The sequence below is a fragment of the Manacus candei genome, unplaced genomic scaffold (genome assembly GCF_025592945.1).
Source record: "Manacus candei isolate 608988 ecotype Guabito, Panama unplaced genomic scaffold, ASM2559294v1 h1tg000011l, whole genome shotgun sequence".
Lineage (NCBI taxonomy): Eukaryota > Metazoa > Chordata > Aves > Passeriformes > Pipridae > Manacus > Manacus candei.
The window spans coordinates 12,357,032-12,383,397 of record NW_026138059.1 but is presented as its reverse complement, the minus strand read 5'-3'; the positions used below and the strand labels follow the sequence as shown (position 1 = coordinate 12,383,397).

At 36.1% G+C, this 26,366-nt stretch overlaps 1 protein-coding gene across 5 annotated transcripts in view; it reads left to right on the top strand.

Moving 5' to 3' along the window:
* CSMD1 (CUB and Sushi multiple domains 1) overlaps positions 1-26,366 on the top strand; it is a 1,077,494-nt gene that overhangs the window by 370,483 nt on the left and 680,645 nt on the right. Inside the window, exon 1 of one of the 5 annotated variants that reach the window (XM_051778076.1) lies at positions 22,299-22,337. The exons of the other annotated variants lie outside the window; for them this stretch is intronic. The gene's annotated coding sequence lies outside the window, so the exon portion shown is untranslated. Of the gene's footprint in view, positions 1-22,298; positions 22,338-26,366 lie in introns of those variants that run through there. 5 annotated transcript variants of the gene reach the window in all.

The following is a 26,366-nucleotide window of genomic DNA, read 5'->3' as shown; positions in this document are numbered from 1 at the left end:
TCTAGATGTTATAAATTCAGTGCACAGAGAAACATCATTGAACTGCAAGGAAATTGAAGTGTTTTAAAAACTGTTTTGTTTCCACCAAACAAGGGTACTAAGTTAATATATAGAGAACACAGAATAAAGCTCATTAAATTCCACTTCTCTAAACAACCTTTTTGTACTCAAGTAGTCAATAAGGGTTTTACAGAGACCTTATGGATATGTCCCTGCAAACAGAAGATGACTCATTATGCTTGTGCTTGGAGCTCACTGGCTGTGAACTCTGGAGTTCAGAAGCTATAGTTCTAACTCTAGGCAAAAGAAAGTTTTTAAAAAGCCCTGTTTGGCCATCTCTGTAAACATACAATTAGCTATTGATTCCTCAAGGAAGCCTACCTGCAATCTAGGTACTCTGAACCTCCAATCTATTCCTGTTCCAAAGTGCAGGTATCCAAACTATCTTATCTGTGCTTCACAAATTCTGGAGGATCGCAAGTGCTGGCAGCCACCACACTGATGATAACATAAAGGCTCCATCACATGAGTTCTAGAGTTTAGAATGAATGTATCTTTTTTGCACCTTTTTTGCATAACCTAGTTGTTTTTGTCAGGATGTGCCTACTAAAATCTTGACAAAGTGTTTTCAGTAATGAAGTGCTTTTTAGGTCTGCTTTAAACCCATTGATAAATGGAAGATGGTCTCACACCTCTTTCTCAAAAAGTCTTTTGTTAAGGGTTGCAATAGAGGTGATATGCATCTCAGGTGCTATTTAAATGTCCCTTATATAAGATTCTTAACTATTCTTGTTGTGAAAGTGTTCTGGTTTTCACACTTGGACATTTACTCACCCATAGAGAAGGGTGAACATAGCTGCCTCTGTGGTGAAGTGGATTAGGACATACGTGTTAAGACTTAGTGTTCAGGTCCTCACAGTAAATAGATGCTCATTAAATACAGAATAGAGAGACTTATCGATTGCTTTTAAATACAAGTGGTTGGGTACTCTCTTGGAAGTTCAACTGCCTCATATAATAAGACAAAAGAGGCACCTTGGAGTTGTTCATTTTGGTTTTGCTTTATTCCACTCCCATTATATAACTGAATGGCTTGGTCTTTGAGTTCCTGAGCTTGAATATGGGATTTATTTTCACTTTTTGAATCATGTCTCTGAGAAAGTACCGGTTGGTGTAATCACTTAATCCTAGACGTGATTCATGTCTGTGAAAACATGAGGGAAGGAGAAGGTTCATTCCAGTCTTGTTTTTTTTCAGAAATTCTTCTCAAGATTTCTGTCCACTAAGCTTTGGTATCTTCCTGCTCAGTATTGTTAACCTCTTCCCATATTTAACATACTAATCTTTCTCATGAGCTGTATAAGATATTTAGGTGCCTTAACATATGACTGAAGATTACAGTTGTCACAGGGTACCAGTGGCCTTGCAGTAACAAAACCAAGCCTTTTTTTTTTTGAAGATGGCTGTAAAATGAGTTTGATCCAGTTCTCATCGAAGAATGGTAATGCATATGTTAAGCCTGGATTTCAGAATTCAGCTTCCAAATACAAATCTGCTGAAAAACTACACATTTGTCTGCGTTGTAATAACTAAATTTTAAATCCTGATGTTGGAACTGACTCCTAAGTAGACCCTAAGATCGTCCCTAGTTTTTAGTAAGTTACATCTACTGGGATACTGTGCAGTATTGTAGTGTGGTGTGCTTTGCAAATGTAGTGAAGTCAACCTGAGGCCTCACTACAACATTGAGGTTAAATCTGTGTTGACAAATGCAGAGACTGTAAGAGTGTTTTGTGACTTATAAATAGGTGGATTAGCAAAGAACCTATTTTATAAACTGAGGAGATTCTGACAACAACATAATAAGCAACAAAGGATTACTAATGCAATATGTATTATACTCCTGGTCATACTTTGAATTTTTTTCATTTAATGAATTAGGCCATATTGTGTACATATTTCAGCCCACTCATTTTTCCTTCAGGTGACTTTATTAGAAATTTATACGGACTTATTTCCATCTTCTTTTTAATTATTCTTTTTTTTCCTCTCTTTTTAATTTTTTAAGTTCCTATGCAGTATTTTTTCTTGGTTATTTGTAGTTGTTATTTGAAGATGAGAAATTTTTTGATTGCTTGTTTGCTCATTAAATTTCTTTTACTAAGTATTATACCTACCAGACAAATCTTACCATTATAATACTCATATAATACTATTAAGCTTACTAAAATATTGAGTAAACATTAAATTATCTTTCCATGTGCTGGAACAGTGAATTTGAAGCATGGAGGAATAAAAGTCTTGTCACAGTGTTGTCATGCCATACCTAAAAAGTTCTATCACTACCTTAGTGCAAACACTGTTCTTGCAAGAGATTCTTCCAGGATCACAACCACTGATATTTTTCTTTATCCCAAAGTTTATTTATCATGTTTTTAATTTAACTCACAGTGCTTTAATAATATCATAATAATATCTATATGAAAATAGCTAAATCAGTACAGTGTGAGACTTCCTAGACTCCCACTTACAACTGACCTCACTTCACAGAACAACCTACCTGCTAAAGAAAATTAACTCTACACTATGACTAGAGTTCCTAAAGCATTGAATGTAATTTGGCCACATCATTCTTGGATGATGGTCATACTGAAAGATTTGTCATATTTCCCTATGTGAAATATGGGAAGCTGCATGAAGCTGAAGAGATGACATGATTTTTCTTCATTTGAAGTCATATACCTCCCACTCTTCACGAATCCTGAATCTAAAAATTATAGTTGTGTAATTTTGAAGATTTTTTTTTGCTCAAATGTAATTCAAATGTGAATGACAGAAGATTTTCTTTTTCCTGTCGGTGTCATCATTAATACACCTGCTGGTGACATTCTTGAATAAAAAAAGTCACCATTGTTTCATGAGGAGTTTCTTGCTTGTCTCTCAGAGACTACAAAACTAGGTCGTTTGATCTTCCATTTGTGCTTGCCATGATTAGCACTTGACCTGACAGTACTCCAGATTATTATATTTCTTTTTTAACAGATCTGAAAAAAACATTAAATCTTATTTCGTGAAGATTTGACAGAAAAATATGGGTTGTGTCACTGGATTTTTGAAGTTCACTTTGAACAGAAATTAAGGCTGCCATTAATCTCTGTAACACTGAAACTTAATTCAGATAATTCTGTCTAAAGAGATTGACTAGGTTGCTGGAAAACAGATAGGACTAATACTGTTGCAGAGATTAGATTGTACCCTGAATTTATTTCTTTTAATAAACACTGATGAGTTGTCAGAAGGATTTCAGTAGCTCTAAAAGTTTTTGTGCCAGCAGACATGCCTGTCTTATTTCTTCTTATGCTTTTCAGGATCTGTGAGTAGGTTGTAGAGGATTACTACGCAGAAAGATCTGAGTGGTGATCCAAGTACTTTCCATGTATGTAAGGAAACTAGAGATAAAGCATTCTTATGTTTTCATGAGACAATGGAAAGATCATTTCTTATAAGCAATGTGTTCTTCTGTCTTGCATCAATACTGAGGAATCAGCACTTGGCAGAAAACATCACTCCTTACAGTGACACTTTTCATGTTAAAACTTATTTTTATAAGTACATGGTAATGTTATACACTCGATAGGAAGTCAGCTGAATTTGGCAGAACACACATAAAACTTTGCTTTTGTCCTTGGTTTTGAACTAAAGAAGAAAAAGGTGAAGAATTATGAGCAAGTTGCTTATAGAAATGCTCTGTATTGTACAACTTCATAGCACTGCAAATTTCTAAAGAGTTCACAGTGAGTTTATCTAATATTTTCCCTCCAGACTAGCAGTGTGTGAATTGTCTTTCAAAGAGAATTATCCTATTGAAGAAATTAGTTTCTTTATTGACTTAGGTTAGTACTCTGATGATCTCTCGTGCCAGATTCTTTTATCTCGTAAAGGCTTCACATTCAAAGGAAGTAAATTATGATCTATAACTGGATACTAAATTTTTATGTGGTTTTGTTTCTGACAAAAACAGTAGAGAGGAAGGAGAATACATCAACAGATGTGACTTGTGATGTAAATCCTAAATTGGGTCATTTAATGAAGTAATCTATCAGAATAATGACACAATGACAGTCATGTATTTTGTGATGATGTTAACTTATAAATGTCAATCACTTCTTTCTCTACACTGAATCATGTAAACAGAAAATGTGTAATAGTAGTACCTGAGTCTTCAATGTCTGAATGTGAGTAATGTAAGCCTTAAGAGCTTCTTCAACTTGAACATTGTCCTAGTTACCATTATGAATTCCAGAGATACTTTTCATTTTTTCATGGCTAGGCTTCAGGAACGAAGATTTGGGAAGGCTCTATCCACATTTGCTACAGGCACACTGGTGGCTAATGAGGCCAATACGTGAGAGACATATCCGATTGCAAAAGGCACAGCAGAAAGACTCCTTAGATGGTGTATTCTGCAATACACGGTTCTTTCTGCGTTGCCTTTTTTCCTCGAGAGTGATCCTGCGTGTGTTCTCAAAGCAGACAACTGCGTTACAGATGGTGTGTCTCCAGGCCTCCCGATTTGAGGCCAGAGAAGACCAGTTATGGTGATCAATATGGCCAAGGGAGTCCTTGTATCTTTTCTTCGGGGCTCCTCTATGCGGCAGCCAGTGGCACGTTCACCATAAAGCAAGATCTTAGAGAGGCGGTGGTCCTTCATCCTTGAGACGTGCCCTGCCCAGCGCAGCTGTGTTCTCAGCAACATGGCCTCAATACTTGTGACAGCTGCTTGTTCTAGAACAGATGTATTGGTCACATAATCTGACCAGTGGATGTTTAGGATTGTATGGAGGCAGCGTTGATGGAAGCGTTCTAGGAGACGTAGGTGGTGGTGGTAGATGACCCATGATTCAGAACCATATAAGAGAGTAGACAGCACTATGGCTTTGTAAACACTAATCTTGGTGCTTTTCTTCAAGTGTTTATTATGCCATACTCTTTTATGGAGTTTTCCAAAAGCACTATATGCCTTTGCTAACCTGTTGTCTCTCTCTCCGTCAATCTTACCATCCGAGGAGATGAGGCTACCGAGGTAATTAAACTGTTGGACTGATTTGAGCTCTGATTGGCCAATGGTGATGTGAGGATGATGGGGGACTTCCTGAGGTGCAGGTTGATGGAGGACCTCATTCTTCTTTAAGCTGACTTCCAGCCCAAAGAGCTCAGTAGCGTCTGCAAAGCAGGATGTTAAACGCTGCAGAGCTGCTTCTGTGTGGGCAACAAGGGCGGCGTCATCAGCATAAAGCAGCTCCCGGACAAGATGGTTTAAGGTCTTAGTGTGGGCCTTCAGTCGCCTTAGATTGAATAGACTTTCATCAGTACACTATCGAATGTAGATACCATCCTGATCATCGAGGTCTGCTGTGGCTCTTTGGAACATCATGCTAAAGAAGATGGTGAATAGGGTAGGAGCGAGAACGCAGCCTTGTTTCACACCATTCTTAATTAAAAAGGGCTCAGAAAGTGTGTTACCATATCTGACTTGGCTGTGCTGATCCTCATGGAGTGAGATGATCATTTTAAGGAATTTGGGGGGACAACCTAAACGTTCCAAAATCTGCCACAGACCTTTTCTGCTCACAGTATCAAAAACCTTGGTGAGGTCAACAAAGGTTACATAGAGACCTTTGTTCTGTTCCCTACACTTCTCTTGCAGTTGTCTGAGGACAAATACCATGTCTGTGGTGCTCCTGTTGGCTCTGAAACCACACTGACTTTCAGGAAGGATTCCTTCTGCTATAGTGGGTATTAGTCTGTTCAAGAATACTCTTGAATTCCAGAGATACATACTTTTAGTAAAGCATATAATTTTTTCCTGAGCTTTGCCAGATGTCTCCTAAATAAAGCATTTATTAAGTAGTTTGTATCACAAATAGGAAGTTTGTTTTATAACATATTTTTTGTTGGGAATCCAAGACATTGGGATTGTTAAGGCATTTCAACATAATTGTATAACACCTGCACCAAACTGCAAATTAATATGCTGTAATTGAAATAGTGATACCAGGAGCATATGGGACTGCCACTTATATTGTTGTTCGTGCTTAATTTGGTGAAGACAGGTGTAAGTGTAGAAAAGACTAACAGAGATCCACCACCTTCTAGTTCTCAACCTATACTCTGAATCACATATAAAGAGAAGTAATCTTGATGGTTGATCATCAAATACAACCTCTTTCAGAGTAAAAAAAAAATGTTCATTTCAGTACACTGAAATTGGAGCAAGTGTTATAGAAGGATGGATGAACATAGAGGTCCTGGCTGATGTCTGAAGTAAAAAAGAACTATGAAGTAGGTGGGAGCTGGGACAGACTATTTGAGACTACCTATACCCTGAGACTAGCTCAGTTGGTTAGAGTGTGATGTCAATAATGCCAAGGTTGTGGATTTGATCACTGTATGGACCATTCACTTAAGAGTTGGACTTCATGATCCTTGTGGGTCCCTTTCAACTCAGAATATTCTGTGATAATTCTGTGAAGAATGCTAAAAACATTTCTCATTCATTTAGGAATGGAGTCAAGAAAACCAAAACTCACCTAGAGGTGAAACTAGTGAGATACCTGAGGGATATCCAGAAGGGCTTCTGTGAGTGAATCAGAAGCAAAAAGTAGGCTAAGGAGAATGTGGGTCCTCTTCTCAGCAAGACTGGGGACTTACTGATAAATGACAGGGAAGAGGTTGAAAAATAGAAGAGAGTAGCATAGCATAGCATATTTCAATTGGAAAGGACCTAAAACAATCCTCTAGTGCAATTGCCTGACCAGTTCAGGACTGACCAAAAGTTAAAGCATTGTCGAAATGCCTCTTAAACACTGACAGGCTTGGACCATTGACCACCTCTCTAGGTACCCTATTCCAGTGTCTGACCATCCTCTCAGTAAAGAAATGTCCAGTCTAAACCTCCCCTGATGCAGCTTTGAACCAATTCCCCCCCATCCTGCCACTGGATACCAGGAAGGAGAGATCAGCATCTCCCTCTCCACTTCCCCTGCTCAAGAAGCTGTAGAGAGAAATGTCATCGTCCCTCATACTCCCTTTCTCCAAACTAGACAAACACAAAATCATCATCTGCTCCTCATAGGACTTGCCTTCCAGCCTTACACCAGTTTTGTTGCCCTTCTCTGGATGCAACCTTCACATCCTTCTCAAATGCTGGGCCCCACAATTGCACACAGTTCTCAAGGTGAGGCCGCACCAACACTGACTACATTGGGCCTCTTTTGGCCAGATGGAGATATTGTGTTTGATGCAGGATGGGATTTGCCCTCTGGGCTGCCAGGGCACTGCTGACTCATACTGAGCCCTCTGCTGACCAGCACCCTCAGATCCCTTTCTGCAGGGAAAGCCTTTCTCCAGCCACTCCTTTCCCAGTTTATACTTGTCCATGGCATTACTCAATCCTAGGTGCAGAATCCGGCATTTTGACTTGTTAAATTTCATCCCATTAATTGTTACCCAATGATTCAGTCTATCTAGATCTCTCTGCACCTTGCGGTTTGGAATCATCAGCAAAGCTGGTAATGGTAAATTAAACTCCTGCATCCAGATCGTTGACAAATATACTGAACATAAGTGACTTTAGAACTGAATACTGAGGAATGCTGCTGGTGGCAAGTCACCAGGTAGATGTAGCACCACTCACTGTAACCCTTTGAGCTCTGCCCTTCAGCCGATTCATGCAGTGTACTGTGAACCTAATGAACTCTGCTATTCAACCAGTTCTTTACCCAGTGTGCCATGAACCTGCTCATCTCACAGGACAACTTGTACAGAAGGGTGCTGTGAGGGTAGTATCAAAAGCCTTAATAAAATCAGAAAAACTGCATCCACTGCCTTCGCTTCATCCACTATATAGATGACTTTATTAAATTAGTTAAACAGAACTTGCACTTTGTGAACCGATGCTGACAGTGCCTTATGATTGCATTTTTGGTTCACTTTTCACAGTTAAGGTTTGCCCTCATGCTTCCCAGGTCCCCAAGACTCCTGATAGAGACTGTGGGAGTGAGGTGGCACCTATAGTAAAGTCACAGAGATCATTTAAGTTAAATGGACACACATAAGTCCGTGGTATGACATGAGGTGCACTTCTGATGGTGTAAAGAAGCTGTCTGATGTCGTTGTGAGACTGCATTCTACCATCTGCAAAAGCTTATGGCAACTGTGGAAGGTTCCTGATGACTGAAAAAAGACAAAAACCCACTTTCATTTTCAATAGGGGCACTAAGAAGAATCAATCAAACTGTCAACCTCACTTCAATCCCTGGGAAAGTCAGGAAGGTTGTACAATGTCTTCTTATGTATGAATAGGAAGAAGGCGATTGAAAACAGCCATCAGAGATTTACTAAGAGTAAATCATGCCTGACCAAAACCATTGCTTTCTGTGGGGTAACTGACACTGTGGACAAGGGAAAAGCAGTGGATGTTATATATCTTGACACTAGCAAGGCCCTTGATATAGTCTCACATAATCTCTCTTTGACTGAATTGGAAAGATATGGGCTAAATGGGTGAAAAGTAAGGTGAGTGGACAGCTGGCTGGCCTGCTGGAATGAAAGAGGTGTAATTGGTATTGCCAAATCCATCTGGTGTCCAGTAACCAGGAACATCACTCAGCAGTCAGTTCTGAAACCAACACAATTAAATGTCTATTTTAATGATTTGGATGAAGGAATGGAGTACACATTTGGTAAGTTTGTGGACAATATCTGATTGGCAGTACCAGGGAGCAGCAGCTGATCCATCAGAGTGACCTGGACTAGTTGGAGGAATTGATTAACAGGAATGTCATGAAGATCAATAAGAGCAGTTGCAAAGTCTTGTGTCAATGATGGGGCATCCCTTTTCAACAGTATAGGCTGGGGGCTGACTGTCAAAGAAGAAGCTCTGCAGAAGAGGGGATAGGATCACTTTATGTATAAGGAAGGGCTGAGAAGGCTGAACCTGCTGAGCTTTAAGAGAAAGTAAATAGGAGACCTTATTGCTGTACGACCACCCACTTGTAGCGTACAATGAAGATGAAACAAGACTATGTGGAGGTGCACAGCAACAGGATGAGAAACAGCAGATGCAAACTGAAATGTGGGAAATTCCAATTAGATAAAATAAAATAAAAAACTAATTCCATGAGGGCAGTTAAATGCTGGAACAAGTTGCCCATCTTTGAAGATGTTCAAGGCTGTACTGGATACAGCCCTTAGCAACCTGATCTAAATACTTTTAGTAGGGAATTGGACTGGGTGACCCTCAGAGTTTCCTGTCAGAACATAAATTTTCATTTTTTTTTTAGTTCTTTCAATAGGAAGAACTTTTGAACAAGGAGGTAGTTTTTCCTTCAGTTCTCAAATTGCTATTGACAGAAATGTAGTAATTTTCCAGGGATTGATCTCAGTCCATATTGTGAGATACTGGCTATCATAGTGATTTTAACACAGGATCAAACTCTGTAGGTGCTCAATTTGAGACTATTTAGACTTGAAACATAAAATATTTACTATTCAAGATAAATGTGTCAAACATTTATCCATGAAAATTAAAGTTCCTTTTGGTAGTGGAACTTTTTTGAGAATTGAGCATATTTTTATAAGTAATTCGAGAAAGGCTACACTTCTGAATGCAACATTTTCCTCATTTTATTTGCAGAAAATATTGAACAACTAACTGTATTTATTGGATTTAATGTTGTTTTTAGAAATGTTGTGTTTATTACATATGCATTTTTGCATATATGAAAATTTCTTTACTCAGTGTGATTTTCTTCATGGTGTCTCGTGGAATGTTTGAAGTAATCAATAGTTATAGAATTCTGTGCTGTATAGCTTATAATTTGAAAATCACTACTGTAAAGTACTCCAAATAAATAGATGTTGTCCACATAGACAGCTTATCTGATGCTTATCAATATCAGCTTGTTCTCCTGATTTTCTAGGAACATTAACACTACATCTAATTTCCTCCATGGAACAATTTCTATCCCAGTTTAAAACACTAAGTATTATCTGTCACAGTTATTTGTTTCTTAGCTAGTGTATTTCTTAGCAAAATGCTCAGTATTCCTGAAATGTTCATGTTGAGCTTACTTTGGGTGACACATGGTATAACTTGTAATGTATTGCATAGATTCACAGCAGTAGCATTATTGTTTCTTTTTATATCAGTTATACTGAGGTTTTAGTTCTCTAACTGCAGTCTTACAATTTTCAGTTATCGCTGTTTAAAGGTTTAATCTTTAGCTGTTAAATCACTTAAGCAGTATTGCTTCTACCTTTAGGAACCCACTTTTGCTATTGCTGTTGCTGACTCAACCTGACTAGCAACAGTTGTGACTTCATACTGTGTTAGGTATGGTTCAAGGAGTCCAATGTAATATGTAATTGAACTCTTTGCAAAGTGCTATCAAATAAATAATTTGCTACATTTTCAAATTTATGTGTATCTAAAATTTATTGAAAAGTAAGGACATTGATCAACCCAGTTCTGTATATTTTCAAAAACTTTATAGCAATAAACTGTAATGTATGCGTTCAGCACAGAAACATTAACTAAGTCTGGGAGAACAGTGTCATATTTCTCAGCAGCCAGAAGAAATGTAGAACTCTATGATCTTTCTAAAGAATATAGTATATAATCAGAGAAAAGTTTCTTCAGAAATCTCTTTAACAATAATTACAGGCATGGGTATAGTTATGGGTTGTGCAGGTATCGTCTTCAACATTTTTCAGGTCTATTTTTAGTTTATCTGATGATTACACAGCAGTTGGTGTGAAATCTAGCCAAAGCTATAATAAATCAAGATGGTACCCCAGACACCCAAGAGATGTGAACCACTCCTGAGGGATTTCATCTTTAATTCAGCATTGATCACATTGTGATGCTATGGAAATTAGGCTAAAATATAGAAGAATAAATAGGTCTTCCACAACCTTTAAAGAAAACAGAGAGATCATATATATTAGAAGATTCAGACTCCTCTTTTTCTCATCTTTTTATTTTAACTCCTGTCAACATAGAGTGGAGTAATGAAACTTCAAAATAGAATTGAATGTATTTCATTATTTGTTGCATGAACACAAACTACGTATTATGCTTTAGGTAAAATTGAAATAAGGAGTTCTCAGAATGTAGCTGATGGTTAAAACGTAGTTTGCAGGAAATTGTTTTTGGATTTTTTGTAAGCCATGGTTTAGAATCAGTTTCATATCAAATGGTAATGTAGCAAGGAAATTTACTGTTTTAATCCAACCAGCAATTTATGTGTTTGCTTTTCTGAATTACAGCTTGTTAACTGCAGCATATGCATTGCAAGACACAAAATCACTTTAGATAACGCAGTTCTCTTGTCCAAACCCAGTAATCCAGTATGCAGTTTCTCTTTTCTGAAAAATCACCTTTTCCTCTCTCGTTCTGTCTTTCATGGAGATCTTTTTGTTTGTCTTGACTTCATGGAAAACCAAAGAATGAATTTATTAATGGAATTTATTATAAAAGAGGAACAAATCCCTCAGAAATATAATATCATTGATTGATTATGTCTCTTTATTGAAGGAAGTCTAGAGATTGCTGAGGCCCGCAATACTTGTTTTTGTTGGCAGGGCTCCCTGAAATAAGTCTTCTCAATGAGTCTAGAATGTCCTGTTCATGGATTGTGCCAGCATTCATTATCGTTTCTTAACAGGTTGTAAATCAGTACTTCATATTTTCCTCTATCCTTGATTTTTTTGGCTTGGTCGTTCATCTGTGTTTTTTTCAGTATGTAGACTTTACAGTGATGTAATTTCCTGTAATTTGGTGGTATGCTTTTTGTCATTTATGAGATACAGCTTTTGTATATTTACCTTTTAGTGATAGTATAACAGCTTTATGAAACTATAAAGGATAACATTGGATTTTTATAAATAATAGTAATATTAAGAAAATATTCTGGTTTACTGGAATTTTTGAGTTAGATGAAGACAGTAATGATTGAGTCTTACCATTTGATGCTTTTTTTTAATATCTAAATTGTCATAATACTAATTAACTTCTACAACATGCAAAAAATCAAAGTAGGTCAGAAACTCCATAGCTGTTGCAATACTGAAGATGAGGATTGCTGCTATAATGAGATTAAAAGCATTACACCTGACCATTTTTAATTTTTGTCTGGATGAACAGAATTATTCAGATTTTTGTCACAATTAATAGTGAGACTGAGGGTTGTAGTGGAACCATAAAAAAGACTTCAGTATGCAGAAGACCTATACATATATGAGCAGTGGACTAATTTAGGATTGTGGAGAAAGAGCAGAAGAATTTTTGGCATTTTATCTGAAAAAAAGGGAGGAAAAAAAAGAAGTTTGTTGTTGGTGCAGACTCTCCAGACAGCTGTCAAACAGCAGAAGGAGTGAGGTAGCTCTCATTTTGGAAATAACATCACTAAGTTAACACATATAGCTGAGACACCAACAATGCTACTATCAAACTACTGCTGTTGTTTCTCAGACTACTTTGAAAAAATATTGGTCAGTTCCCCGTACGTAGATCCTGCTGTGCTTTTGAGATGCATTCAGTGATGCTGAGCTCACAGGAGACATCTGTTGAATTGGGAGCACAACACACTGATACAGGTTAATAGAGCCCTGTGCATCCTCACTTTGGGTAATCTTGCATGTATGTGTTAGTATAAATGGGGTTCCATATTTTGCTATTTATATGTAGAGAAACTAGTTTTTTCATTGTTTCAGGACATTTTGTGATGGGCAACTTGTAATAAAAATTCTGTAGACCAAATTAGTTTTTTATTGACACTCTTACAACTCATGCTTTCCCTGAGGAATGTTTTAACTTACTTTCATTCTATTCCTTTGAAGATCAGGAAGATACATGTGCTATAACAGCCCTGAAAAAGCTAAAAACACTAACATTACTTTATATGTTCAGCATAGATACAACTGCGTTCACCCCACAGGCACTGCACTGAAATGGCTAAGTCAGGAAGAGTTGCTGTAGCTTGTTTTCGTAGTTGATGACAAAATACAGAGAACCACTCAATTCTAACACCCGAATCATGTTCTGAAGGTGTTTCTTTTTCCCCTCTCCTGATGAAAAAGGTGTCTAGGATGACTTTGACGTTAAGTGCCTGCAACCATTAAGGAAAAACAAGGACTATTTTGCCCTGGAAAGAAAATGTAACTATTTCCACTACCACAGAATAGCAAGTATCAACCCGAGTCTTATTGCATATTTATTTACTGTATACTCCCTGCTTCCATTACCTGCCGCATTTTCATGTCACAGTATCTGTAAGGTATCGAGTAACTCAAGATATTGGTGTCTGGCCATGCTCTAACCACACTGCCAATTCCTGCTGTATGTTTTTGTTACACATCCATAAAGTATAGCTGTACTCTGTGGACAGTAAATTTTTACTTCTACAGAATAACAATCTGTGGGAAAATGGAAAATTTTCAGTTTTGCTGAACTACATTTAATTCTATCCTTGCAATTAATTGTTAAAATTATTCTCCTACTTCTAATTTTTCTAATTAAAATTAGAAATATAATTTTCTACTTAGAGTTTTTCTAATATTCTTCTAATACAATAAATTTAAAAATGTGGGTTTTGTTTGTAAGAGGTTTTTATTATTTAAGAGTGATGCATGTAATGCATTAATAGAGGTGTTCATCCTAATTTTGAAAACATTAGCAGTCCAGTATTATAAAAAATTATTTCTTTTCACTAATTTAAATTCAGAGTAACTGTGAGGTTTTTTTACCAAGCAAATACTGGCATGCACAAATAGTTAAAGAAATACTGTATTTTGTGGTCGTAGTTCTATTCTCATGATGGTCTGTGATACATTTCTAGTTTGGTTGTTGTCTGGAGGAAACCTCTAAAGTTTTGAGGCCTTAAAGTTTTAAAACTATGGAAGTGGGTTTATTTTTTACTGAAATACACAGTTGTAATGCTTAATTAATATTATTAATTAAATATAAATATTATATATTAATATTTTTATTAGTAATTAATATATTAATTAATATACTTCATCTCTTAAAAAACAGTCATGCTACCCCAGGTGTAAAATGTTATACTGTGTGTAAAAGTGGTTTCCATCACCAACAGAAAACACAGTGAGTGTTGTTATGCAAAACTGTGATCTGGGATTTTTTCAGTGGAAGTAAAAAGATTGAATCTGGATCCATTCCCAAGAAGCACTTTGAAGTCTTGGAGTCCATTGCAACCCAAGTTGTATGTCAACTTTTCAGCAGCTGACTAGTAAGATTAATAATAGAACAAAAAGCATAATCAGAAGAAAGTACATTAGTAGGAAAGAAAAGTTTAAAACATAGGGTAAAAGGATAGTAAAATAAATTCCCCACTTTTGAGAAATAGATTTCTAGTTTTCTACTAGCTGTTTCTAGAAGCTGAGTGCAGGTATATTTTATCTGTTCCATTCTACATCATTAAGACCATTTTTATGATGGTTAAGGGGTAAATAGAGATGAAAGAAAGCTTAGTAAACCAAAGAAACTGAAGCAAGATAAAGTTCTCATAATATATAAATGTCAGTGGTTTTAAACCTTCCTAAATCCTCACTTAATTGTTTAGCTTTTATTTACAATTCATTAATTTGTCTAGCAGGTATTCTCCTGTCTGATTTTACAGGCCATTTGATATCTGGTAATGTATACATATTGTATATGATGTAATTACATATATATAGATATATATGTATATTTAAGAGGAATATATGTATATATCCCACTTACAGACCAGAAGAGTAGAAAGCAACAATTATTTACTGTGACTCCCACAAGACTATGAGTCTCATAACATTAATTGTACACTCAGCAAAGAAGTTTTTGGAATATATCATAGAATGGTTTGGATGGAAGGAACCCTAAAGATGAACTAGTTCAACCCCCTTGCCATGAGCAGGGACACCTTCCACTAAACCAGATTGCTCGAAGCTCCATCCAACCTAGCCTTGAGCACTTCCAGGGATGAGGTATCCAAAACCTCTCTGGGCAACCTGTTCCAGTGCCCGACCACCCTTACAGTAAAGAATTTCTTACTAATATCTGTTTTAAACCTACTCTCTTTCAGTTTAAAGCTATTCCCCCTTGTCCTGTCATGACATGTCCTTGTAAAAAGTCCCTCTCCAGCTGTCTTGTAGCCCTCCTTTAGGTACTAGAAGGTCCTCTGAGGTCTCCCCAGAACCTTTTCTTCTCCAGGCTGAACAACCCCATCTCTCAACCTGTCTTCACTGGAGAGGTGCTCCAGCCCTCTGACCATCTTTGTGGCCTCCTGTTGATTCACTCATGCAGGTCCATGTCCTTTTTATATTACAACCCCCAGGGCTGGCAACAGCACTCCAGGTGGGGTCTCACAAATAGGAAAAACAAAAGAAAGGAAGAAAAAGATGTACAATACAAGAAGAGAGCAGCAGACTCGAGAGTTTAATCTTCAGAAGTAATAGAGAATGAGAGAGGGATCCAGAGGAGACTGTACAAATCATTGCAACATACTAAGACATGGAGTTGTACACCAGCAGTCCTGAGAGACAGGATAGGTTCTGCATGGTTATAAACATATTTCTGCATCAGTCTCAGTTCTGAGTTATCTTGTTGGAGAAGTCTCAGGTTCTGGTCTCTGTGGTAATAAAACCTTTCTCCAGAAATTACTGTTTGTCAGCCCAGGGGTACTTGGTTTAAAGAAAAACTACAGAAAATCCTGTACAGAATTAGATGAAAATCCTGGTTCACTTAGTGCTTTGTCACAGCTTATTTCAGGAGGGGTGAGTGTGTGTGTGAAAACAGAGAAAGAATAGCATCTTGGGTGAATGAAATTTATGTATAATTGACAGCATATGTCTTCAGTTACTGTAGCTGAATAACTTTTGTAACAGTTATATCATGGAATGCACATTTTCAAATGTGAGACTTCTATGGAGCTCTTATTTTTCTTATTTTGTAGCCTTTCATATTATTGACTAGTGTGACAGAAGAAGCAGTGAATCAATTATTTCTATAAAAATATACTTTCATTTACATTTCAGTCTTATATAAAGTATTTATAATGAACTAATTCTGGAAGATGTTATCATGCTTTTTTATTCATATTATGAACAGAAACATAGAGGTGAATATTATGGAAATGTTGTTTAAAGTTCTGTTCTCAAGGCTTGTACATTCAGAATAACTCTGTAAAGCTTGCACATTGGGAATTGGTCAAAAATTTCATGTATTACTTTGGGTTTTTCTTTTTCCAAAACAAACCATGCATTCTCAGTTTAGTGTTGAGATTAAAGGAGAGCGATGAATGATACAATATGTGTTAAAAGGTACTTATTTTAGCTAAAACAGTAGTGTATGACATTTAAAGATCTTGAGTTTGAAGGCTTGGACTCTGCTAATACCTTGCTTCGTAAATAAGAGGAACTCTAGTGTACATCAAGCATTAAACAGGGTGCTGAAAATGTATGGTTTTTTTTTTCTATCACAGAAAAAAAAATTTCTTCGAATTGCTCCAAATTGATAGTTCAAAGTGTTACATATATGAAGATAGCACTAATTTTATTCATTGCCTTATGATTATTGTAATCACAATGGTGATTTCAACTGAATTCCTGACATCCCCATTCCAACCGTTAGTGACCTGAAGCAGAAAAAAGAAGGTAGAGTGACTTGTTTGTCTATTGATGCCAGACCACATGTACTTCAAGTAGTAACATGTGATTTTCACTTCCAATGTGCATACTGTATACATACCTTTTCTCCATTTATATGGAGAAAAAGCTCTTTTTAACAGTTTTAACAAGTTACATTTGTAATTGATGTTCTAACACAGGGGCTTGAGTTGATCATATTACTGATAAAACTTCCTGTCTGGTTTGTTTTCTCTTAGTGGTATGCTTAAAGAATATTAACTTGCATGCATACCTCGGCACATCTGGACTTTTTGGTCTTCCGTGAACCATTCCAGTAACTTGTTAATTCCACTAAAAAATATGGCAATTTACAGGGAGTTATTTGCAAACAAAATGAGAGTATTTTATCATACTGCAGGTATTTCCCATTTACCTTATTGTACCTGTCAACATAGTGTAAGACTGTATAACTTCTAACACAGATGCCAAAAAAGTAGTAAAAAAAAGGAAACCATATTTTAGAAACTCTTGACTTCAAAAGCTTATTTAGAATTTAGATTACTTACAGGAAAAATGCTTTAACTTCTAAAACTGCAGTGATGTTGGTTTGGAACTTTATAATAAAGAAAAAGTCTGTTATCAGTTTTATTTTCTTTTCCAAAGTAAAGAAGACTCGTACAAAAGTAGTAAATAATGTTAGCTCAAGATGGTCAACAAGTGCAGCTTCAGATGCTGTACAAATGCAAACATAACACACAAGAATAGACTATTGTTCTTTGTATCTGAAAGTGCCAGATAAATGCTTAGTACATTAGGAAAAGAACTGGCTGAGCTGTAGAATTTTTATTTATTATTATTATCATAGCTCTCAGTCTCTCTAAAACTGCAAATAGATAATTAAAGTTTTATTTCTTTACGTGTGTTCAGAGGAGTGGAATTTGTATAAACTTGTTCATACTATCTGTGAAGATATTCATTTTAAGTTTTATCCTTAGGAACAAACTTTTTATTTTGTCCTCCACATTGGTAACTTTGAATCTGTGCAACAGTTTCAAACACATTCAGCAAAGTTTTGGTCCAGTTTTGGTCACCAATCCAAAACACAGCACCTTGTGGGCTGCTATGAAGAGCATTTCCTGCAGCTCAGCCAGACCAAGTACAGTGTTCCATATATGAAAAAAAAGAAAAAATAACCCCCCTAATTACTGTCCCTTATTTAATGTGAGCCCAATTCTGTATTTTTTTGGCCAATCAGTCAGCCATGTACATGCTCCAGAACCGGACCCAGGAGCTGTGGGGGATGAAGAGCAGTTGAGGAAGGGACTCCTAGGAGACAGTGTATTAGAGCTGTAAGTAAGAATGCAGAGATGTCAGGCAAATACAAAGACCTTATTCTACTTTGCAACTTCAGCATAAAATTTCCCGCATGGATATGAGGTTTCAAAATTGCAGAATTTTAGGAAGCGTATTTTATATTTTGAGTGTAAATGTAGTCTTCCCTTTTTCAAATCATTCTTGTTATAACTGATGAATTAATTTAAATCAATAGGATTATTAAACAAACTGATCATTGTATTTATCAAGACAGGCAAACAAAATAGGCCAAAATGATTTAACAGCTTATTCCCTCTAAGGCAGAAGTTCTGCTTGCCCAACTTCAAAGGGACTGCACCTTCCCATGCATAAATCATGCTTACTCTTTCAGTGTCATTCTGTGTGCCAATCCAATAGGATGCTAAGCTAGCAGAATTCTGAAGTGTGATGTGTTGGGTCCATCACAATGAAGAACTGAATGGCCAGGAGCTCACAAATCTGGACTGACCCTTTAGTATCAACAGGCTGTTAGGATGGTCTGTGTGTAGATAAGTTTATTTAAGCCTTCTTTCTCTAGTGTACAGATGAACTAGCAATGCCAGGAAAACAAATTGCAAGATTTCTGAGGTTAACAGAAAAAGCTATACAATGAGATGGCTGGATAGAAGGGTGAAATTACAGCCACACTCAGATGTCTGGGACAACCAGAGTCGCTCTGTACAGCCAGGAGAGAGAGAGCAGTCCCTCCAGAGGGTGATTTGAATCAGGTACATTAAGATCCTCTCAAGTATGCACATTATGATAAAATTACTCTCTAAAGAAAACTACCTCTCTTTTGCTGATCCAGGGAGCTTAAGAAGACTAACCTTCTAACTTAAGTATCTAAAAGGTTGGCCTGTGTGATATGCTTTCCAATGTTTCTGAAAAATTTCAAACTGAATAAAATTATAGCTCATAGGCAAAGAATAGAAAATCAGAATCTGATGAATATATGTTCAGGAGAGTAAAGATAGCCAAATTGATATCCAAAAGCACAAAGAAAAAGAAATACAATAATCTTAAAACACATACTCTCCTTGTGCGAAGTAAATGTGGTCAGAGAATTAATTTTGCCAAGGCAGTGCAGCCACAGGCCTTTCTTTACCTGAAGATATTGTTGGAGTCCTTTGACATCATTAGCATTTTTACTCCTTTTCTACTGGAGATTTAACCTAATCATACACTTACATTGCTGTAAAAGGAATAGGTAGGAAATCTTTGTCACTCTGCAGTTTTAGCCCTGATCATCTGATTGTGGTGACTGACAGGAGACGTAACTGACCACTCATGAAAAATGGTCTTTTATTCTGGTCATGTGTAAAATGGCTTAATTGCCACTTAGCAACAAAGAAGTGAGGTTGAAGTTGCCAACAACTTTGCTGATTTGGAAAAAAATAAAATCTGTAATTTGCACTGTAAAATATGGCAGAAAAGTTTTAATAATTTAATTAAAACTTTTTCAGACTAACTGCATATTTTTACACTCCCTGTGTTCTGTGCTTCAAAGACTTGTAAAGCAGATGTTTTGAAAGATGGTAGCAGTAATCAATAACTGTAAAACAGAAGAGCCCTATGAAGAAGATCAAACTACTTTACATAAGATGTGACTGCAGCAAGGTTTACTTCCCTTTGTTTCATAGATACTATGTTCCAAGGAAGATTGGAATAAATTAGCTTGTTAGCAATCATACAATAGCAATGTTAAAATTACTAGTTATAAACATTATCAGTGGTTTTTTTTTATCAAATGAAGTTAAATATCTTAGCAAAGAGAAAATAATCTGATCACAGGTACCAAAACTAAGATCTTTTGAGTCTTAATGCTATTGCTTTGAAAACCACATCTTAAATTCCTTTCTTTTGTTTTCTGCATATAAAACTAGGAAAAAATACTCATTTTCTGCATCTTCACAGATTTCCCAAATGTAATTAATGAATATTGGATACACAGAAGGACTATTCCAGCAGAAAAAAAACCTCTAAAATACATCAGCTAAATCGACTAAAGATTCTGTAATGTTTCTGGGTCTCTGTCCTTGCGTAGAGCAGATTATGAAATCAAAATTTAGTCCAGAAATTTGCCTTTAATGTTTTTTATTTCTTTTATCAAAGTTTATCCTCTTCTTCCTTGGAACTAAGTCATAATGCAGAATTTAGGATAATATATCTTCCTATTTATTTTTCAGTACTCAAAACAATCAACCACAGAAAAAACTTCCAGGTTATAGCCAACCATTCTCTAGCGGACATCAGTCTCAAGCCAGGATGAGGCAGGTTGATTCCTAAATAAGAGCACATAACAGTTTCATGGCATAGTCAGCAGAGAAGGACAGATGTCTAATTTGGAATTAAGGTAAATACCTAAACTATCATCCTAAGCCCTGCTTTACATAGGCCTTTTAGGTGGAAAACAATGGCTGTTTCAGATCTTTCTTTACACATGAAACTAAACAGGCTTGAGTTTATTTCAAAGGTTTTCAGGGTTTTTTTACAACAATGGAAGAACAGTTCTAACTATTATTTTGATGTCTTTGAAAATACTATTTTTTCATATGAATCTCTTTTGGCAAAGCCACAACAGCTGGTCTTTAATTTTTTTTTTTTTTTTTTTTTTTTTTTTTTTTTTAATTTTTAACTTTGTTTACGTAAGTCCACATACTTGTCACTATTTAAAAATGTCACTGGAGCATACTGGGAAAGCATTTGAGAGAGGAATACCTTGGGAGTCTATATAGCTCTAGAAATGTAGAGGTCAAAAAACAGAAAAGCACAATATTTTATTTGCAAGGATTTTAATTAGACCTACTACCTGGACAGTCAATTTCTTATTCTTTTGGAGTTAACCAAGTGGTAACAATTAAACCTCACATTTAATTCTGTTATCTGCTCATCTGCTTTCTGTCCTAGAATGCATATGAGTTTCCAGAATATACCAGTCTGAAATACATCAGATAATTGGAAATTAATGAATATGGCTTTCTGAGACAATCTTACTCCAATTCACAGAAGACAACAAATAGGTTACTTAATCCTGTAAAATAAGACTGCAAGGGAACTGAAGAAGTTATCTAGGCCTTTTCATGACCCAAGGAACACTACTAAACGTATGTGCAAGAAAATGCTCACCTAACTTTAAATTCACAGTCTACTCAATACTTTTGAATCTTGTCTGTATGGACTGATCTTCTATTATCTTATTATTGTTATCATAATTTATACCTAATTATTTCTGTTCTGACTGCACCCACAATAGAGAACAAATAACTGTGATTCATATTTCCTATATTTCTGGAAATTGTGAAGTCTTCCATCAGAACTGCCTGCTTTGAGACCTGTAACCACATTAATTCATTTTTTGAATTGTATTTTGTAGAACCAGTAGACTTTTTCTGATTTTTCAGTGACAATCCCATGTAAAACAATGTCAAGGCCATATTAGAGCAAAAATAGAGGGTATTTACTGTTTGTTTCCTGCTTAAGATTTTTGCTCTCTACCCTGTTCCTCGGAAGCAGAGAATGAGTAATAAAGGCATATATTCTGTGGATAAGTATTGTCAGATTGCTGCAGAGAGCAGTGCAAGGAACAGTGCTAAGAGGTGACTGAGTCAGGGCTCAAGCCAGGGTGCTGAGCTGTGAAGTGGGACAGAGAAAAGAATAGAACTGCAGTCAGGAAACACAGAGAACTGAAGCTGGAGGCAGCCTGTGGTACTTAGGAGTTGTACCGTGCCCTGTCAGAGTAAACTCCTTGAATCCTACAGAGAGGTATTGCTATACCTCCTGGCAATTGTGAGATTCATCTCTCTCTCTTGATTCCTGCACTGTGCTAACAAAGCATCCTTACTGAGGCTCCATCTTTTACCATCTGCTCTGCTTCTTTCTTTATTCTCTACTGCACTCTCAGGGAGATGCTGACAGCATTTCACAGAAACACTCAGAGAAATGCTTCTCTGACCAGGATTGAAAATGAGAGGAGGGGTTTTGAATTGGTGCTGGAGAGGAGAGAACTGTCGTGTTAGCACTGAGTTACTGCAACATACCTGAAGTTAAATAATTTCATTTTATAGCAGGCTTTCTAAAAGGACTCATTTAAACAGAAATCTCTAAGCAGAAATGGATGGATTTAATGAAAGCAGGATATTTATACTTTTGTTCTTTCTACACAGCATTTTTTCTCTCTTCAGTGTTCACAGGGGAAGCTGTCAAATCCTTTGATGGGAAATCACTTACTGGACAAAATGTAGGACATTATGCTAGAAGGAAACACCTTCCTTACTACTCTGAACACATACTGTGGCAGGGTAAATCCAAGAGGTTATTCAGTCTTCTAGATGAGACCAAAGTAGTAGAGTACTAAATGTTTCTCAGAAAACTATTGAAGTTTTCTGAAGAGTAAGGAACCTAAGTTTCCCTCCAGATTACAATTATAGCAATTTGCACTGTGGGCACCCTGCCTAATTTTTTTTTCTATGTGCCTGTCTCATTTTCTTCTTGTCTTAAAATAAGTATAGTATCAATACAAGTTTTAAGATAATTGCTATATTTGTCTTTATGCATAGCTCTATATTTATAAGGGTGGAGTGATTTTTACATTGGTTAAAAAAACTTAAAAGTTCCCATAGAAAGCTGGTGCTGAAAAGTGTTAGCTATTATGGTTGCAAAAACTGGGAAAAATGGCACAAATTTTGTGTCTTCATTTTTTTTTTCCTGTTTTAATTTTTAAATTGAGGAAACCAGAAAGCAAAATGGTGAGATATTCAAAAGAACCCTGAAATGGCAGTCTTTTATTCAAAGTGGTGTCATACTCATTGGAATCCAGAGTAGTGAATTTATTGACGTGATAAAACCACTGAAATCTGGCTTACTGATGAGTGTTAGCAGTAAGATATGGAACAAACAACAAGTGCATCTCCCCTGTGGCATGACAAAGACTAAGTTGAAGTCTTATCTACCAGATCTGGGCCATATCCTAGCATAAACAGTCTTTAGTGGAAATATCACCATAATATTGTTCTGCAACTATTTTTAAAAAATATTCATCTGCATTAAAGAAATTTATTGGGTTTTCCCTATAATCTATATATATGTGTGTGAGTTTGTAAAGGTCAGTTTTGTGACTGTGCACAGGTAAGAAAAAAAAATACTAGAAAAAATTAACTTTTGGTTTGTTGCAGATTATGGAAATTGAAAATTTTTCAAAATTTTCCAAAATTTTCATTGTAATTTCTTAACACTCTACTTACATTTTGAGCAGTTTTTTGTAGATCTCGTGTCATATAAAAGAAAATCCTTTCTGTCTAGAAAATACTAACCTCCAATTTTCTTATGAAAAATTATCATTTAAGGTATTTTCAGAACTCTTGATTCTGTGTAGCCTCAAAATTTGGATTTTTTAACTCTTTCTTTCCCTTATGAGGCAGAGGAATCTTGCAGTAAGTCTTTAAATATGTAGTAATGTGTCTTTCATTTTTCTAGAAATACTTCTGAGGTTTGAATCATCTAAAATGTTGGTAAATACGCTTGCTGATGATTATGTCTTAAATCTTTCTATTTTGCATCTACAATACCTGTGACAGAAGAATTCAAGCTAAAAAGAAACCCATGGATATTAGGAGTGCTGCTAAAGGAGATATATCTGACTGTGGAACATGGTCATTGCAGATTGTTGATTATGTGTGCTCAGAAAGACACTTCCTATAAAAAGATGCTGTGAAGCAATTTCAGAAACTATGAAACTGTTTAGTCAAAGCACATTTCTTTGTGTCAGCCTCTAGACAGAGAGTTCCTTATGGATCCTCTTTCTATTGCAAAACAGTTGTAAAAAGGAAACCATCTTTTCCAATAGTAGCAAGTTTCCTAGATGTACAAGCATCATAGAGAAACACAGAAGACATGCTACTTTAATAGTATGAGCTTCTCTAAAATCCTACAAAGGCAGAAAAGTTCAGGTCATCAGGCTATGGGCGTACAGCAGCTCTTTACATATTTTCACATGCAGAGATTTATATGCTATTTGTCACAATACTTTCTCTAGATAAACAAGTTACTTAAATTGTCTATTTCTTCTCCAGATCAAAAACTGGTTGCTGTGCCCAAGTAATGTTACTGTTCCTCAGAGGGGTAGCATTACATTATTTAGGGACTGAATGAAGCAGCATTTGCTCCTCAAAGGACTGTCTCTCACCTTATGACATGGGGAAAGAAGAGAAAGAAGGTTATTCTTTACAGAAAAATATTCTATTTTGCCTTCAATGTCAAAATACTGGTGAATTTATAAAAACAGGAAATAAAAAATGAAGGGAAAAATATTGAATTGTCATTTAAAACTATCAAATCAGACTGTTTACTGTTTGTCTTTCCTTTCTTCTTGTTAACCTCATGCTTTCTTAATAGCCAAGACAGTTGAAATGGAAACTTTATAGTAAGTGGAATATGTTAGAATTTAGATTAGAACTTCTTAACTTTTCTGTGTAGTGGATTGTTCAGTAACATTCAAATTCTGCTGCTAAGAAAAGGACTCTATAATGTGGTTTGGATTTTTGTTTTCAGTTTATCATATTCTGTACCTTAGTCAACCTTAAATATGTTTTCATTTCAGATTGAATTTCTTTTCTGCTTCTAGTTTATGTGAACTGAAGACAATGACAGGAGTGATGGAGAAAAAATAAATGTGAACATAATGTAAAGTACAGCTTTTGATGAAACTGATTCTTACGTATTTTGTCTTTGTAGTTCAAACAAAAACTTCATATTTTTCTCTTCCTTTGGAGAACTTTCTGGTATGTTGAAGCACAACTTATTTCTAAATCCTCAATAGGGGATTAAAATTAGTCCAATATGGACTGCAATAACCTAGGGACTGTCTAACCCTCAACACCTGCTTTGGCACTGTTTCTGTAATTGATCCCTGGAGAGTGTGCATCTGGAAAGCTAAACCACGAAACATGACAATTCTCAGTACTAAGGTTTGGAAGAACAAATAATTGGGTTTGGAACCAATTATCTCTAATTACTTTCTTAGAATCAAGATGACACTGGCAGCTGTGTGAGTCAGAGTAGACCATGAAGCCCACACGAGCACAGTACTACCTGATATATCATAATCACAGAGACCATGTAAAGCTAGCAGTGACTTGCCTCCCAGTCCTTCCATCCGTGCCAGCAGACCGTAGTTTTGGTCACTGTGTTTGGTTTAATGAAAAAAAGACTAAATTAGTTTTCTATTCATTCAACTGTTCAGAAGTATTGCAAAAATATAAAATATTCAGATGTATGCAAGGTAGATTTTTTTTTTAAATGAATACACCAACTGTAAATTTTGTCAAAATAGTTCTTATTGTCAAGGATACTAGAGGAGGGGAAGAAAAAAATAGAAGGAGAGAAAAATGTGTCTGGAACTAAAGACAAAAGACTCAGTTTTGGATCACTCACATGAGTGATCTAATTATAGCCAAGAACTTAAACCAGGTCCTCTCTGAAAAACAGACCACTGCAGAATCTCCTGCATGTTATTACATGAATATCTCCTCTGCATAAATAATTCAGTCTTCTGTGGTTGGAGACAGTGTATGGTGGGTTCTGTCTCTATTTTGTACTTGAGACAGTTCCTACAAAGTCATTGCTTCATGTTTTTGCTTTGCTCTAAAGAGTTTGAATTATCAAGGCCAAGACTAATTATGGAATGAATACATTTTTTGAAAGAACAGTTCATCACAGTTTTGAATCCATAGTGAGATAGACTAACCTGTATGGCTTTTACCATACACAGACGCAAATAAAAATAGAACCTTACCTTGGGAAGGAAAACTGAAACCTGATAGTGTTTCATTGATTGGGAACGCATAGACAGTTTGTCATCTGAACAAGCGTACTGCCAAATCACTTCTGCCCTAGTAACAATAGCACAAGTTTTTATGTAGTCTATTAAGAAGGTGACCAAGTTCTAGAACAAAATATTTGAGTGACCATATTGTTCAGCTGGTTAAGTCTCACATAGAACTGTAATTTTATGAAACTGTCTTACAGTGTCATTGGGATAGTATAAAAATCATCTTGGCTGCCTGGCGTTTTTTTGGCTGCCTACCATACAAAATTATATATTGATTTTCACAATATTTTAATTGGCATGCAAACATTGCCATTTGTCACTCATACTCTTCAAGAGTAAGAACAGGTAGAAGGTATATTTTTGCAAATTATTTGTGTCTTAAAATGTAGTCATTACTTTTACACAAGACCTATCATATTTGTGAGAATCACACCTGATTTCACTATCAGGCACAGAATTAAGTATTTCATTACCAGGAATTAAGTGAAGAAAAATATTAGAA